This window comes from Xyrauchen texanus, chromosome 11 (assembly GCF_025860055.1).
Source record: "Xyrauchen texanus isolate HMW12.3.18 chromosome 11, RBS_HiC_50CHRs, whole genome shotgun sequence".
Classification (NCBI taxonomy): domain Eukaryota; kingdom Metazoa; phylum Chordata; class Actinopteri; order Cypriniformes; family Catostomidae; genus Xyrauchen; species Xyrauchen texanus.
Window position 1 is genome coordinate 3,665,944 of NC_068286.1, and position 17,808 is coordinate 3,683,751.

At 42.0% G+C, this 17,808-nt stretch overlaps 1 pseudogene; it reads left to right on the forward strand.

Annotated features, from left to right (window-relative positions):
• The first annotated feature begins 3,585 nt into the window (after positions 1 to 3,585).
• On the forward strand, positions 3,586 to 4,439 carry LOC127652027 (GTPase IMAP family member 9-like; annotated as a pseudogene).
• Positions 4,440 to 17,808: the final 13,369 nt, after the last annotated feature.

Here is a 17,808-nt window from a genome sequence, read left to right on the forward strand (position 1 = left end):
ATAATTTTTTTTTTATGAACATTTGGGGCTGATACAAAGTATATGAAAGTAAGCAAGATCGCCTGATGAAACGCCATTGCAGCCTTCTATGGCAAGCCGTTTTAACTAGTATTCATTTCCAGGATGTGATTCTATATCAAGGATTAAATTGTCACTAGTTGAAATGTCTATTCTAGATATCAACAATTGAATTGCTACTAGTACAAATTTAAATTTTTGATATCTGAAAATGTATTTATGATATCAACATAATTTCAGATTTCTAAAATGGCTTTCTTACTAGTAACAATCACATTCATGATATCAGAAATTAATATTGTTACTAGTAGCAATTAAATAGTTGATATCAAGAATAGACATTTCAACTAGAGACAATTGAATTCTTGATATCAAAAATAAAGGTTTTTACTAGTACGAATTGTATTTCTGATATGTGAAATTGGAATTTCAACAAGTAAGAAATCAATTCTTGATATCAACAATTCATTTTGAATGGCATCCTATGGTGACATTTCACTAGTGAAAATACAATTACAGATATCAAGAATTATAGTTTTTACTAGTTGAATGAGCATTTTAACTAGTGGAAATGTAATTTCTGATATCAGAAATTAATATCTTTGAAATAAATAACAGTTAAAATGGCTTGCCATAGCCTTCATATTCAAGTCGTGGAGCAGTACTTTTGTGAAGTGTTTTGTTTGTATATTTTGTATTTTTTCCTCTTTATCTTGATCCCCGTAGAGGTGTGATTTAAGTGAATTTGACACTAAAATAAAAGGGAATTGTTTTGGAAATTAATTGGAGTTTTCCTGTAAGTTTAATTTGATTATCCCTCCTATCACGTCCTTCATATGTAACTGGTGGTTTTAAAATAGGCTATCTGGAGTTTATTTATTGACCGGATTAAAGGCCTGTCTGGCACCCGAACGAATAAATAAAAAGAGGAAAAATTAAAAAATTCTGATAGATAATGGGCTGCCACTTACAAACTGTTCAAGAATGGTTTATTCACCAGTAATCCCTTATTATTAGTAGGCCAATACACTTTATTTGTGTCACTATCTGTATTTAAGCTCCAGAGGGCTTTTTGGTTTGTGTGTCTGTGGTTTTTAGAATTTCCCAGTCATTGGGCTTGCCTTGCCCTTCTCTTCACTGATAAATGCTGTCCAAACAAAAACTAATAGTTCATCTACTTTATTCAAAGATCTAATGCCTTATTTTCAACAAATGGTGTCTAGTTTATGTACAATAAACCACTCAACCAACTTATTAGGCTGTTGACACACACAGATGTTGGGTTTTCATTTTATGGGGACTTTCCATAGACATAATGGTTTTTAAATGGTACAAACTTTATATTCTATCCCCTAAACCTAACCCTACCCCTAAACCTAACCCTCACAGAAAACTTTCTGCATTTTTACATTTTCAAAAAACATAATTTAGTGTGATTTATAAGCTGTTTTCCTCATGGGGACCGACAAAATGTCCCCACAAGGTCAAACATTTCAGATTTTACTATCCTTATGGGGACATTTGGTCCCCACAAAGTAATAAATGCACACACACACATATATATATATATATATATATATATTTCACATTTTGTTATGTTGCAGCCTGATGATAAAATGTCTAAACAATCCCTTTAAGAAAGTGTGTTTAGACGGGAGCACCATTCTAGAATTATGGAATTCTTCCCTCTCATTTATGGCATGATCAAGTGTTTACTGAGTGCTGTATGATTTATATCTTCAGTGCTGGTGTGCTGTATCCCACAAGGTTGTGAAATGTAAAATAATTGAATTCACCCAGAGGGACACCTCAGCCCTTGTGTTCAATGGGGCAGTGGCTTGGGCAGCTATAGCCACCCCCCTGTGCACTTCTCTGAGTGAGAGAGAAAGAAAGGAAGAAAGAAAGAAAGAAAGAAAGTGCCTGTGCATTGGACAATAGATTGTGATTTTGCCAACTGGTTATTTTAAATTGTCATGTGTTTGACCTGAGACTGCAGGTTGAAAACTTCACGGTGCTATAATTAGAATTTCATTTTAAGTGGTTAAGAGTTTTTACACTGCTATTATAAAACTCGCAGAAAAAAGAAACGTCCCTTTTTCAGGACACTATTTTAAAGATGATTTTGTAAAAACCAAATAACTTCACAGGTCTTCATTGTAAAGGGTTTATACAATGTTTTCTATGCTTGTTCAATGAACCATAAACAATTAATGAACATGCACCTGTGGAACGGTCATTAAGACACTAACAGATTACAGACGGAAGGCAATTAATGTCCGTACTGTGAGACGCCTAAGACAGCACTACAGGGAGACAGGAAGGACAGCTGATCGTCCTCACAGTGGCACACCACATGTAACAACACCTGCACAGGATCGGCACATCCGAATATCACACCTGTGGGACAGGTACAGGATGGCAACAACAACTGCCTGAGATAGAGTTGCACAGGAACGCACAATCCCTCCATCAGTGCCCAGACTGTCCGCAATAGGCTGAGAGAGGCTGGACTGAGGGCATGTAGGACTGTTGTAAGGCAGGTCCTTACCAGACATCACCGGCATCAATGTCGCCTATGGGCACAAACCCACCTTCGCTGGACCAAACAGGATTGGTAAAAAAGTGCTCTTCAGTGACGAGTCGTGGTTTTGTCTCACCAGGGGTGATGGTCGAACTCGCGGTTATTGTCAAAGGAATGAGCATTACACCGAGGCCTGTACTCTGGAGCTCTTTTCATTTTGACCCCCCATTTATTCTGGGACACATTTTTTCATTTCTGTTAGTCACATGTCTGTGAAACTTGTTCAGTTTATGTCTTAGTTGTTGAAACTTTTTATGTGCATACAAATATTTACACATGTGAAGTTTGCTGATAATAAAAGCAGTTGAAAGTGAGAGTTTATAACTGACACGCGTAAACTGAAAGTAAAAGTACAGCACCTTACAAGAATATTCTCTGTTTCTGAGAAAGGGGCTTCCCAGTGCAGGTGTGTTGCTCAATTTTGTAAACATGTGAGTAGGAGGAGCATTTAGATCTATAGAACTGTTTCAACAATATCCTATATGTATATCCTCACCATTAAACAACGGGACACAAAATAATAACAATTTAAACTGTCAAAGTCATCAAATAAGTTTTCTTATTCATTTTTCTTTAAGGAAAACAAAAAAATAAATAAAAACATTTAAATTGAGAACATTAAGAAACGAGAAAATTAGAAATGAATGACACAGGTAAGTGCTTATTCTAAAACATTTATTTTTAGGTAGCATGAATATGCAATAAATAAATGTCTTTCTTTCATTCTTTCATTTTCACAGAAGCGTTACTACAAAATGATTTTACCGGTAAATCCTATGAATCATTCAGTAAGTAATTTTTTATTCTTGCTTGTATTTTCTCGCTTGTTCCTGGAAGTTCTTCTATAAAGTTTAAAGGTTTGACTCATGCACGTGTGTATATTGGATGTAGTATTTTGCAGATTAGGAAGTAATGTCGAGTTATAAGAAAGTGTCCTACAGCCGACCAAAACAATTCAACTTAAACAAATCCTCAACTCTTGTTCGATGTCTGACGATGGTTCTTCATTTACAGATTCTGATCTAAGGATTATTCTTGTGGGTAAAACTGGAACAGGGATGAGTGCAACAGGAAACACCATCCTGGGAACGAGAAAGTTTCATGCAGAGGTTTCACCAGAGGAAGTTACAAAAGAGTGCAGCAGAAGTGATGTGGAGCAGGAAGGAAAAAGAATCAGTGTAATTGACATGCCTGTGTTTTGTGGATCAATGACAAAGGAAGAAATGAAGATACACACATAGAGCAGTGTGTTAACATGTCTGTTCCTGGTCCTCATGTGTTTCTGCTGGTGATCAATCTGAGTGCCAGATACACGGCGGAGGAGATGAACACGGTCAAATTAATTCAGCAGAACTTTGGAGAAGATGCTACACGCTACACCATCGTTCTGTTCACTCATGCTGATCAGCTGAAGGGTAAAAATTTGCAACGTTATGTAGGAGAGAGCGAACATCTGAAGAATCTTACTGAGACCTGTGGTGGCAGATATCACGCATTCAACAATGAGGACATGATGAACCGCTCGCAGGTCAAAGAGCTGCTGAAGAAGATTGAGAATATGATCAAGGAGAATGGAGGAAAACATTACACAAATGAAATGTTTGAAAAAGCTCAGAATGAGATAAAAATAAAGGAGATGTTAAAAAAGGGATTAGATATTACATTAGGGGTTAGTTCAGCTGTAGGAATTGTAGCAGGAGGTGTTGTCCTGGGTGTAACCGAGGCTGTGGCTTTACCTGTAGTTTTATTAACAGGTGGGATTGTAACTGCAGCATCAATGGGTGTTAAGTTAGGTGTGAAGAAGTTCAAGGAAAACAGAGAGAATAAAGAAAACAATTAGACTAAAAACAGAAATCATATTTCAACACACACCCATTCAATACTCAGATCTATCTTCCTTTCAAATGATGTTTAAGAGGTGTTTTATTGCTTAAAACTGAAAAGCTGCATGCGTGTTTAGTTGAAAAGAGCTGCATTTTAAATTTACATGGATTCAGGTGACAATTATGTTCAGAATTATTGATCAGACATAAATTAAGGCATTAATGTATTTGTTGTTTGCATTTGACTCTATTGTACTGCATTATAACTTGTAAATGAATAAATATCTTCTGTATACAGTAATCTTACATAGTTATACATTACAAACACATCACTTTTATACACCCTTATAAGGCAAGAAAAGAGAAGACGTACTTTCTTTGGTTAAGCACTCTTGTTCTGCATAGTTTGAGCAGCAGATCTTGTGGTTAGATGGATGCATATCTCTAAGAAACGGTCTGACTCTCACACGCAGGCTTCTCTCAGATCAGGAAAAACAGCTATATACATGTACAGCATTTACTTCCAAAACAGCCCAGTCAGCTTTATTGTATTTTTTATTTCCAAATACATTTCTAGTAGACATATTGTATGATCAGCACTTAAAGTTAAACCAACTTTTACTTTGTTATTAAAATAGTTTTGCTTCGACAAATGGCAGGATGTGGCTGTTGTGTTTTTGCTATACTGCTTCAAATAAATTTGCTTACCAACAATGTTCCGATATAACCTGAATAAATAACTCAAATGATTAACAATTATAGTCAAAGCAGTCTTAATACAGTCTTAAGATTGTTTCTCTGACCATTTGAGAATTGCAATATTGCAATAAAACTTGGTGAAAAAGTTAACAGCAAACATGTTTGAGTATGTTCTCATGCCATTCTCAGCTCTCTTACCAAGTACTTTTTCTAAAGTGCTCAGTGCTGCCCCTGGAGATCAGCCTAAGGATTTCATTCAGGATTGGCGCTTGCTTTTTCTGTATACAGGAGCAAGTGATAAAGTATGGGGCAAAACAGTCAGAGCCTGTAGGTCCCCAATTCTCTTTAGAGAGGTAATCGCCATAAGAAAAACCATCTTGAGAGTCAGAAGTCTGTCAGACGCTGAGGTTCAAAGGGGGTCTCAACCAGACCCTCAAGGACTATTGCTAAGTCCTATGAAGAGGTCCTGGTCCTAGCAGGAGGCCAAAGCCGCATGGCTCCACGAATGAAGCGAGCGAGTAGAGGATGCCTCCCAAAGACACAAGCCCAACATCACGATTTGGCTGGTCTCAATCGAACTCATGGATACATATTTTCTTATAGAAATTCTGCCACAGCACAGGAAGTTCCTGAGGTTCGCTTTCAGGGGCAAAGCCTTCCAGTATCAGGTTTTTCCATTCTGCCTAGCCCTATTTACCCCGCACATTCACGAAATGCAGGGATACAGCACTGGCTCCTTTGTGACTCCGGGGTATCCGCCTTCTGAATTACATAGACGACTGGCCGATCCTTGCGCAGTTCCAAGAACTGGCAGTTCAGCACAGGGATATCATCTTAGCTCATCTGGTTTCTCTGGGTCTGAGACTCAACGTCAAAAGAGCGTTCTCTCTCCCACCCAGGGAATTACCTATCTGGGAGTTATATGGAATTTGATCACGATGCGGGCTCATTTGTCTCCCGCTCGAATCATTTCCATACAAAACACCCTGAGCAAAGTCAGGCTAGGTCAAGGTTGCACTGCTCGTCAGTATCAACGAATACTAGGTCTCAGGGCGTCTGCGTCCATGGTGATCCCTCTGGACCTTCTGCTCATGAGACTGTTTTTGTTGTGGCTCAAAGCCAGGGGGGTTTATAGAGGACCTCTTCGCCTCTATGAACAGCGCAATGTCTCCTCTGCTTCTCCCCAGCCCTCTTGAGTCTGGACGTAAAGGCACATACATGACCCGAAATGCGCCTGTATGTGTTACTTTCTCCAGATTTTCTGCTCCCGGGAGTCTTCGCCAAGGTTCGCCAGCAAGGGTCTTGCCTCCTACTGATAGCGCCGCACTGGCCGAACAGGGTAAAGTTCTCGGAGGTAAATTCTCCCCTCGACGGCTCGCCTCGGGCGATTCTGATCAGGAAGGACCTTCTTTCTCAGACACAGGGGACTGTATTTCATCCCAGTCCCGAATTGTGGAACCTTCTCATGCTTGGCCCCTGTTGGGTACCAACTGAGGTACACAGGGCTTTCTCCTGAGGTTATCGAGATCATTTTAAGTGCTAGGGCTCCCTCCATTTGGAAAACATCTGGGTAGATTTTACAGGGCAGAAGAGGACCTCTTCGCCTCTATGAACAGCGCAATGTCTCCTCTACTTCTCCCCGAGTCACCCATTTCGGCTTGCCATGCCTTGATGGACGGAGTGCCCTTCATGACCTCTTCATAGGACTTGGCAATAGTCCTTGAGGGTCTGGTTGAGACCTCCAGCATCTGACAGACTTATGACTCTCAAGATGTTTTTTCTTATGGTGATTATCTCTAGAGAGAATTGGGGACCTACAGCCTCTGTCTGTTTTACCAGCCTGTTTAGAGTTTGCCCCAGGAATGACCAAAGTAATTTTGCACCCTCATCCTGACTACCTGCCTAAGGTGCCTTTCGCGACCCTACATCAGGTCAATCTCTAAGCCTTCTGCTCCCTGACGTTTGCAACGCCGGAGCAGCAAAGACTTCCCAGACTGTGCCCAGTCTGTGCCCTTCAGACTTATTTCCACAGTTCTAGCCATTGTTTTAAGTCAGGGCAACAGCTCCTTGCCATGGGAGCTGCAAGAGCGGCCACCCCCAAGCAGACTATGTAGCCTTGGGTGAGGGATGCTACTGCTCTGACCTTCGTGGCGTGCTGTCAAGCTTCGCCAGTAGGTGTCAGGGCTCACTCTACCAGAGGGCTTGTCTCCTCTAAAGCCTTGGCTAGAGGTCTCCCTCTGCAGCAAGTTTGTGATGCGGCAGGTTGGTCCTCTCTGCACACATTCATTAGATTTTTATAGTTTGGATGTTCTTGCCACTCTTATGCTCTTATGTCCTTGAGTCGACATCTCAAGCTCATGTCTGAGGCCTCTCACGCTCTTGTGAGCACACTACACAACCGTAGGGGGTCCAGACAGCCACAGTGCGGTGGCGTGGATATTCTCGTTCCCAAAGCGCTCTTCAAGGCAGCATCATAGTGAAGCTTTTTGTAAAGGAAACGTCTCGGGTTACATATGTAACCCTTGTTCCCTGAAAAAAGCGGAACGAGATGCTGCGCTTTTCTGCCGCACTGGGATGCCCCGGGACTGCTCTTCAGACTAAATATCTGATGATGCACCGGTGACGCATCTATTTATAGCCACTGCACCAGGTGCGTCCAATGATTACATCGGCAGAGGCTATAAATTCCAGTCAATGTTCATTGCATCTCATTCCGCTTATTTCAGGGAACAAGGATTACATATGTAACCCGAGACGTTCCCTTAACAAAAAGCTTCACTATGATGCTGCGCTGAAGAGCACTTTGGGAACGAGAATATCCACGCCGCCGCACTGTGGTGTCCGGACCCCCTACGGTTGTGTATATGTAGTGATATATTGAATGACACTTTGGTGAATTAAAGTACCAATTTCCTTTCAAAACAGAAATATGTGTACATAATTCCAAACTTTTGGCTGCCAGTGTATATTAAACAAGCATATCTGTGATGTCTTAAGGTCCTAGACCATTGAGTGATTTATAAATGAGTAATAGTACTTCTATTCTAAATGTAACTGGAAGCCAGTTTAAAGATATGAGGATTGGAGTAATATGCTCAGATTTATTTTATGTGTGAATCCTGGCAGCAGCATTGTGAATTAACTGCAGTTGTCTTATGGTGTTTTTGGCAAGGCAGGTGACTAGTTTCAATTGTATCAGAAGAATACTTTCAAAGACAGATTAGAGTGCAACAAGATGAATACTATATAAAACATGTGTCGTTAGCCGTTTTTTGAAGATGGAGAGGGAATCTGCTTCACAGATAGAGTTGGGATGGTCGTTCCACCACCGAGGTATAGTGAAGCAGAATGTCCGGGAAAGTGATTTCATGTCACTTTGTGTTAGCACAACAAGATGCTGCTCATTTGCCAACTGCAGGCTTCTTGTGGGAACATAACTCTGCAGGAATGATTTAAGGTAAGCTGGAGCAGATCTAGTGACTGTTCTGCATGCCAGCATCAGAGCCTTGAACTTGATACATGCAGCAACCGGCAGCCAGTGTAAAGAGACCAGGAGGGGGTGTAACATGCGCTCTCTTTGGTTTGTTGAAGATCAGATGTGCTGCTGAATTCTTGATCATTTGCAGAGGCCTAATTGTGCCGGCAATGAGAGCGTTAGAGTAATCCAGTCTAGAAGTGGACAAGTGACTGATCAAGGAGTGTTCAGAGAGGAAGGTCTTTTTTTTCCTGATGTTGTATTGTGTAAATCTACATGATCATGCTGACTTTGAGATGTGGTCAGTGAAATTGAGTTGTTGTCAATGGTTACCCCTGTTTTGGAAGGTGTTATTGTAGATCAACCCAGCTGAACAGTGATTTTGTGCTCAACTGCAGGGTTGGCTGGAATGGCGAGGAGCTTGTTTTTTGCAAGGTTGAGATGCAGGTGGTGATCTTTCATCCAGGTCGAGATGTCTGCTAAACACGATTAGATTCAAGCTGACGCCATGGGGTCATCGGGCTGGAAAGACAAGTGGAGTTGTGTGTCATCAACGTAAAAGTGGTAAAAGAACCCATGTGCTTGAATGATGGGTCCCAGTGATGTTGTGTATTTAGAAAAGAGAAGTGGTCCAAGCACTGATCCCTGAGGTACCCCAGTAAGTACCTGATGTGACTTGGACACCTCACCTTTCCAGGCTACCTTGAAAGACCTACATGAGATATAGGAATTTAACCATCCAAGCACAGATCCTGTGATGCCCAGATTGGAGAGGATGGACAGGAAGATCTGATGGTTGATGTGGTCAATGACTGCAAATAGGTCCTGTATCAGGACAGTCTTGGTTGAATGTCCACTTTTGAAGTGTGATTGATTGGCATCTAGCAGCTTGTTCTGTGAGAGAAAACTAACCTTTCAAGTGTTTTCACCATGAATGGCAGAGAGAGACTGGTCTGTAATTTTGTACTTGCGTGGGCTTAAGACCAGTTTCTTTTAAGCAGTGGAGTTACTCAAGTCTCCTTAAATGTGGTGGGAAAAGTGCTTGTAAGCAGATATGTGTTAATTATTGTGTGATTACAGGAAGGATGGATGGAGAGATGGCTTGGAGGAGGTGGGAAAGAATAGGGTCAAGGGTAAAGGTGGTGGGGTGGTTGAAGAGGTGGAGTTTAGAGACAGAGTCAGTCAGAGGAGAGAACATAGAGATGGAAGTGTTGCATACAGAAAATGGGTGTTTAAAAGTGTGTGATGCTGAGAAAGTACTGCTGATGTCTGTAACCTTATCAGTAAAATAAGTGGTCAAGACATCTGCTGTCAGCGAGGTGGAGGAGGGGGACAGAGGAATGTGTTAAATGTACTAAATAGTCCGTGAGTGTCTTTGGTGTTGTTGCTCTTGTCCTGAAAATAGGTGTGTAAGTAAGTGTAATAATAATAATTATTATATTTTTGCAGATATAATGATATCAGAAAAGGAAGCAAGCAGAGACTGATACTTAACATGTATCATTTTTCATAAGTGGATGTAAACTGCCTTTCAAAAAATTATTGAAAAGTTTTTTGAAAACACTTCTAACGTTTCATGTGATCAAAGCTATAGTTCACACAGGAGATAAAAATAGTACAAATACCAGGAGTTCTACTCATCTTACTCTTTACAACGAGGGAGATAATTTGCATTTAAACATTCATCTCTCTCACACGTCTACAGACAATTAAAGTCATACAGTACATTAATGCTGGCATGTAGGCAGACATGATAGACCTGTATATTTGGGCATGTAGGGAAAGGCAACGCCTGTTCATAAATATTTTCTAATGTTCGCTGGTGCCAAAACATTTATTTTCACATTTATTATAGAAATGTACTTTAATAGATCTTACGGTGACATCACTAGTCATAAAGGTATGTTATATTTACTTTCTTTCTAAGCACTCCTAGAAAAGCTCTGCGTACCCTAAAAGTTACTCCAAACATTTGAGTAAGCACATTTCCTCAACTTAATTACATAATGGTATCCCTCAAAACTTGTTGCATCAAGCTCAAATATTGTGGCATTCACAGAGGGCGAATTGAACCGTGTTAGATGTGTTTGCGATTAAAATAATGCTGCTTTTACTTGCAAAGTGCTGTTGCATTAGTTCAAGTTAGTAAAGACACTGAAAGGCAATTAAGACTGGTTAAAGGTCTATCGTTCATTAAATAGCATTTTTTTTATCAATATGGGACTTTTGTCTTTTTGTACAAATGGGACTGTGGAGCGGAGGGGGGGCAGGGCCGGGTCGGAATATCGCGCGCCTGGTCCCCAATCGGCCTGATGTGGCGCGCGAGGGGATAAAGGCGGCCGGTGACGATGGTTCGAGAGAGAGAGAATTACGGGCATGTCCGTCATGTGTGTTTATGTTTGTGCTTTTGGTTTAAGTTTCTCATTAAAATATTATTTATGTTGACAAGCCGGTTCTCGCCTCCTCCTTGCCCATCCTTTAACTGTTTTACATTTAACTACAACAATATACAGCACACTGGGTTGCTTGTTGGGCTCTCTCTCCCCCCCACTGGAGGCTCGGAGTCTGCTTTTATGCCGCTCTCCTCGTGCTCACTGGAATTAGAGACAGGTGTTAGGCATAATTTAGCTCAGGTGTAAGCGCCCTTACCGCTTTCCTCTCCCGGACTGGTGCTTGACCACGCCCCCGCTGCCACAGGGACTAAATGAGCTAACTGAACATTTTTAAACTCATAGTGTCCTGCAAAAAAACTGTTCCCAGAAAAGTTATGGATTACTCCAGGCAATCTAATACCAGTACATTTTGGTTAATTGTTTTATACTGTACAATGGACAACAATGGCCATTAAACTGCACAACCCTACAAAAACTCACCAATTTCTCCAATCAAATGAATTATATCATAGCCATACTGGAAAAACAGCCATTGAAAATTACACCAGATGTCTTACACAAATTATTTAATGCTCTGTGTTTTTCCAGAGGTCTTCACATTTCAGCTAGCTCCAAAATTATTATGGAAATATACCAGTAATTCCTGTCAAACTGACGCACACATCTCAAATTGTAATTTAAAGAATGAGATCTCAATTCCATAAAACATAATTTGCTTTCACTTGCGTCTAGATCTGATGGAGGAAGTTTTAGCATTGTTTAGGTGTCAGTCAAATATGTTTGGCATTTGCATTTGTCTGCCCTGCCTTGAATAGTTCCAAAATTAAATTTAACTCAAATTTACATAGCAAGCATGACTAACCAGTTTATTTTTCAACTTCCATTGAAGCATTTGTTAAAAAGCAGTGTGAAAATCAGATGCACGCTACACTCCTGAGAGCATCCTTCACCTGTGAACAGGTAAGACTTCCAAACATGGAATTGTAACATTTGTTTTTAATTGAGTTTTTGATTTATTGACAGAATATTAAATATATAGGTGAATTAAATAGATATATAGATACTATATCACTAGATGAAAGTGAAATAATCATACAAAACACATTTAAGTATAACCTAATAATGCAGTTTAACCGTTTTTATTTACAATTAAAAATACAATAGTTCTAAGAATTTATAAACCCCCTGGTTTGCAATAGTAAACTAAATGTCTAATAATAGCAATAGCCTATTCTGATAACTAACTTGAATTACTTAACATTGACCATAAGTTAAAATTTAAACCTTAAGTAAGATAAATACATATGCAAAAAAATTAAAATTGACCAACGACAGTTAAACAATTTCAGCACTTAGGCAGATACAGAATAACGTTGTTGTCACTGGCTAACCTACAGTATAGTCCTTACAATATTACAAACTAAATGAGGACTTTTGGATTCAAGAAATTGAACAAAATGTCTAAAGCAACACAATTCTTAATGGGGTGAAATTGAAACTAAGTGTTATTTTGTGTATTTTTGAGTAAGATAAGAAGAGGAGGAGATTTGTTCATGTTTAATGTGGTGCTATATTGCCATATAAAATGATTATTTGTTAGGCTGGAGCTGTTGGAGTTACCACTGTGGTGAAGATTGGTGCTTGTTCTTAGGTTGTGAAGGGACTCTCAATCATTTTTGATTTGAGTGCTGATGAGCTCTACAAGCACACTCAAAAAATGATGCCCTTTGTAGATGTGATACATTTAAATAGTGTTTATTTTAATTAAACATACTGTATTTATTTAAGAATCATATGTATGCATATGTAAAGGTGCTTTCAGTAACTTTGTCTTTGTGTCATCTTGGACTTACAGTGACACTTGGATGCAGCATAAATTAAAATGAATGGTTTTCAGTTTCAGAGTCAGCCATGATTACTTTAATCAAGTATTCGTCTGGTCATGTCATGTGCGGACCCTCTCCATGTAGAATAAATCCACTTTTATGAGGTTAATGATATGACTGGAGTCTTCATTTTAATGTGATTAGCTCATGATTTTATACATATATTGCAAAATTACAATTCATGTCTTTAGGAGTTGAACTTAAATTGAGTTAATCCAATGAGTTTTTTTATTTTTATTTTTGGAGTGTAATGGGGAATTAAGAATGCTAATAAAAGAAATTTAGTAAATATACCACCAGACATTATTGAAAGATATAAACAACAGTAAAGCATGGGTGTGTTCTTAGTGTAAGTGTTTGAGTATCTAACATAATTGTCCCTTTTCAGTCTCTTGAATATCAAAAGAAAAAAAGTTTCTTTCACAGTAGAACTATTATTATTATATAAGTTATTTTCCATGTTTGAGTTAAAATCACGTACAACACCGTTTTCTCTAAAACAATATATTTAAAAAAAATATCAGATCTAATCTTATCTCTGTTTGTTCGGCAAAACATATCATCGCTCTCTTCTCCGGGGCTCACTCGCACAACGCAGCGAGGGAGGCGGAGCTTACGAAACCTTTTCAACCAATAAACAATGTCTATCTACTACCACACTCTAGTTGCTGTGCAGATTTCCTGGTATCAGGTTAAACAGACTAAGGACGGTGATTGGATAACCCTAATGAGGATACTAAATCAACACAATTGTACTACATTATGCATTATGCATTATTACTTATGGAATTAACATTTTCATAATTTATAGAGAGTTTACTAATAGTGATGGGAATACCGCCTCTTTTCAGTGAGCCGGCTGTTTTGGCTCCCAAACGGCTCTTGAAACGGCGCAACTGCTTTCGGATCCCTGAATAATGTGCGAGCAATGGCAGCCAGTGGACTTTCTGGTGCCCTCCTAGGGTAAGATGGTGCCTTACGCAGAAAGCGTAGTATGCATGCAGGGAGCAGCGGTACTGATAATAGAATATTGCACCATATCAAAGAAAAATAAATAACAATTTGTAAAACTGCAGCATCCCACAAATTTAAATAATGTAAAAAAGAAGGATGATATTTCACATGTGCATTTAAAGTATCACTTTTTAATATATATAAACAAAGTGCATTTGTAACAATTCAAAACGAGTACAATCTAAACAACATAATAAATTGGCTCCGCCCTCCCTCATGCATCTTTGGTTCATTGGTTGATACTGCGTGTCTGATTGACGGGAACAACAGGTGAGGCTAGTCTGATCAGACAGTCAGAATGTATGTGTGTGAGCTTGAGCATTTAGGCCTATATTATTTAATACATTTTTATATATATTTATAAATAGATTCGGCTGATATGCGAGCCGGCTCCCAACGTTCACCTACAAGAGCCGACTCGTTCACGAATGACCCATTACTAAAGACAAAGGCTGTGTTTTGTTTGGAAGGCTGCGTGCAGGGTAGGACGCGTCCTTTGAAGGCTGAAGTATACCGAGTGTCATCCTTTAAACCAGCCTTGTTTAATCGAGACAGCCTTCTTAGGACAAACGGAATCAGAACGTAACATGGTTGCTGTGACAGCATGTCACACTTTAACAGGCGTGAGCACTTCCAGTGAAAAGGTAACAAAGTCCCTTTGGAAGGGAATGTATGAGGTGCATTTTAGGAGAGTTATAATGATGTAAAAGAAAAGAAAACAGTTTTTAAAGGTTTACTTTTAGTCTAATACTTTTTTTTAATTATATATTAATATAATTATACATATTATATGCTCTGCACCCATCAACTGAGGTACTTCAACTTGGGAATTAACATGAATGCGCTTGAACATCATATTTACGGGCAAAGTGGCTTAATTTTTTTAGACATTTCCTTGGAGTAAAGAATTGCCGATCCATTCATCTCTCATGAGCTGTTGGTTTCTACGGCGCATTTCAGCGGTTCTTCCCCTCTCTCGCACTGGTGTTGTGCAGACAAAACACCGCTGGGCCCTTTAGCAGGTCAAAAAAATTTTATATTTTCTAAAGAGTATATTTTCTCTGAAAGAGAATATTTTTCTACTAAAAGAGTGGCACTAGGAAAAGAGTCTTTTTCAAGATGCCTTTTCGTCTGTGTATTGTTCCTGGTTTCGGTCATTATCTCTCCATTTCAAACGGCCACGATTGCTGTCTCACGTGCTTGGGTGCTACCCACGTGGAGATGGTGTTCTTGATGGTTCATGCCCTCATTGTGAGAGCATGACCATGGCTGCGTTGCGATCGCAGCTTTACTTCGTTAGAGGGAAAGTCACCCCAGCAGCTCCCCGGCTCGGTCCTTCTACCTACGTGTTTAAGGCAGAGTCGGTTTGCACTGGGGACGATCTGGGGACTTCGTGAAGAGGATGAGCTGTTAATCGCATCATCGGAGAGTGGGCTTGTCACCCTCAGGTGCAGTAGCTCAGTCACAGGCTGACGCGGAGCTGGCAGCCATGCTTGCCCGGGCAGCCGCGAGTGTCGGCTGGAGTGGAACACTCCACTCAACCCCAAACCCTCGCAGCTTGATGATTGGTTCCTGGAGTCAGAGCGCCTCACGGCTGTGCTCCACCCTCGTTCCTTTCTTCCCGGAGGTGCATTAGGAGCTTAGTTGGTCCTCAGCTCTCACTACCCTTGACGGTGGGCCGGCAAAGGGATACTCGGCGATTCCACAGGTGGACCAGGCAGTCGTGGTGCACTTGTGCCCACAGAGCGCCGCCACCTGGCGGAGTCGTCCGAGGCTCCCGTCCAGGGCCTGTAGGCTTATGTTGTCTCTGGCGGCTAAGGCCTACTCTGCTGCTGGACGTGCCGACCTCCGCCCTGCATGACATGGCATTCCTGCATGTGCACCAAGGCACTTAAAGAACTGCACAAGGGTAGTCCTGACCCGGGATTTATGCAGGAGCTGTGCTCGGCAACCAATCTCTCCCTCAGGGCGACGAAGGTCAAGGCGCAGTCTCTTGGGGAGGCGATGTCCACCCTGGTGGTCCAGGAGCAACCTGGTCGAGTCGAGAGAGGCTGACAAAGTTTGTTTTCTTGACGCCCGACTCCATCGGAAAATTTGCCATGAAGTTTTTGACAGTGAGGAAGCAGACGGAGGCCATCCAACACAACCTCCCCCGGCGCGACTTAAGATCCCACACACCATCTGCTCGTCGCCAAGGCCCCCCCCGCTTAGGTAATACCGGCACTGCCACAGCCGGCCCCAGTGGGCCAGCCTCAGCATGGAGCCTCCTGCAAAAAGCAGATGCCCCCGTCTCATGGCTGGCCGCCAAGAACCCGAGAAAGGCTTCGAAGCGCCCCTGAGATGGGAAGCCCAGGAAGAACGGAAGCTGCACTACAGGAGCTGGTAGGAAGGCCACAGGAAGGCCGGGTGGAGAATCCTTGTTTTCGCTGCATGCCCAACGGGCTGCAGTACCCACCTTTTCAAGAAAAGAGCAGTTTCCTCACTTCCTGGGCCCTATACTCGGTGTTCATGGCAAAAGTTATCACGACTGCCGGTCACCATCTCTCCTTGGCAGGTTCGGCGCCAAGCTGTGGCACAAATCTGTCCCCGATGCGATGGCCTCCATGGGCTACGAGGACAAAACACTTCCTCTCCCATCCCAGGCTGTCTGGGAGTGGTCACAAGCAGCCAGGTAAGTGCTTTGATGTCCATGGACTCGGCACGGTCACATGTGGCACCTCAGGCTCACGAGGCCCCGCCTCTGGTACGGCCAACACGGTTGCCCCTTTGGTCCACCTCTTGCAGAGCTTGGGGGTGTGGCTTGCACTCCCAACCCGTCACGATGGCTGATCAGGACTGTCCAACTCGGCTACGTGATTCAGATCACCAGGCGCCCACCCAGGTACAGATGCAAGTGCCTTGCATGCGGAGATCGCGTCCTTCCGTAGGAGAGCCTGTCTCTCCAGCCGAAATGAAGAGGGGGTTTTACAGCCCCTACTTCACTGTACCAAAAAAAGGTGGCGGGTTGTGGCCAATCTTAGACCTGTGGGTTCTGAACTGGGCCCTGCACAGACTCCCGTTCAAGATGCTGATGCAGAAATGCATCTTAGCAAGCATCCACATTAAGATTGGTTTGCGGTGGTAGACCTGAAGGACTCGTACTTCCATGTCTTGATTCTTCCTTGACACAGACCCTTCCTTCAATTTGCTTTCGAGGACTGGGCATACCAGTACAAGGCCCTCCCCTTCAGTCTGTCCCTGTCACCTTGCGTCTTCAGAGGCAGCCCTTGCCCCACTAAGGGAAGTGGGCATTCGCATTCTCAACTATTTAGACAACTGGCTGATTCTAGCTCACTCGCGGGACCTGTAGTGTGTGCACAGCCTCACCCACCTCAGCCGGTTGGGGCTTCGGGTCAACTGGGAAAAGAGCAACTCTCCCCGGTTCAGAACATCCATTTCTCGGTATGAAGTTAGACTCAGTTAGACTTAGAATGAAGGCGCGCCTCATGGACGAGCACGTGCAGACAAACTGCCTGCCTGTTCATACAGAACAAGTAGGTCCCACTGAAATCCTTTCAGAGGCTCCTGGGGCATAGGGCATCCTCAGCAGCCGTCACACCACTCGGTTTGATGCATTGATGCATATTTCCGCACTGGCTTCAGACCCGAGTTGCGAGATGGGCATGGCGCCACGGCAAACACTGCATGCTCATCACGTGGCTCTGCTGCCATCTGTTCAGCCCTTGGTCTGACCTAGCATTCATACAGGCAGGAGTTCCCCTTGGCCAGGTCTCCAGGCATGTCGTGGTTATGACGGATGCCTTCAAGCGTGGATGGGACATGGCCGACAGTCTTTGGACTGGCCCGCGATTGTGTTGGCACATCAACTGCCTCGAGTTTTGCTGTTGATCCAGGGCAAGCATGTACGCAATCGTCACTG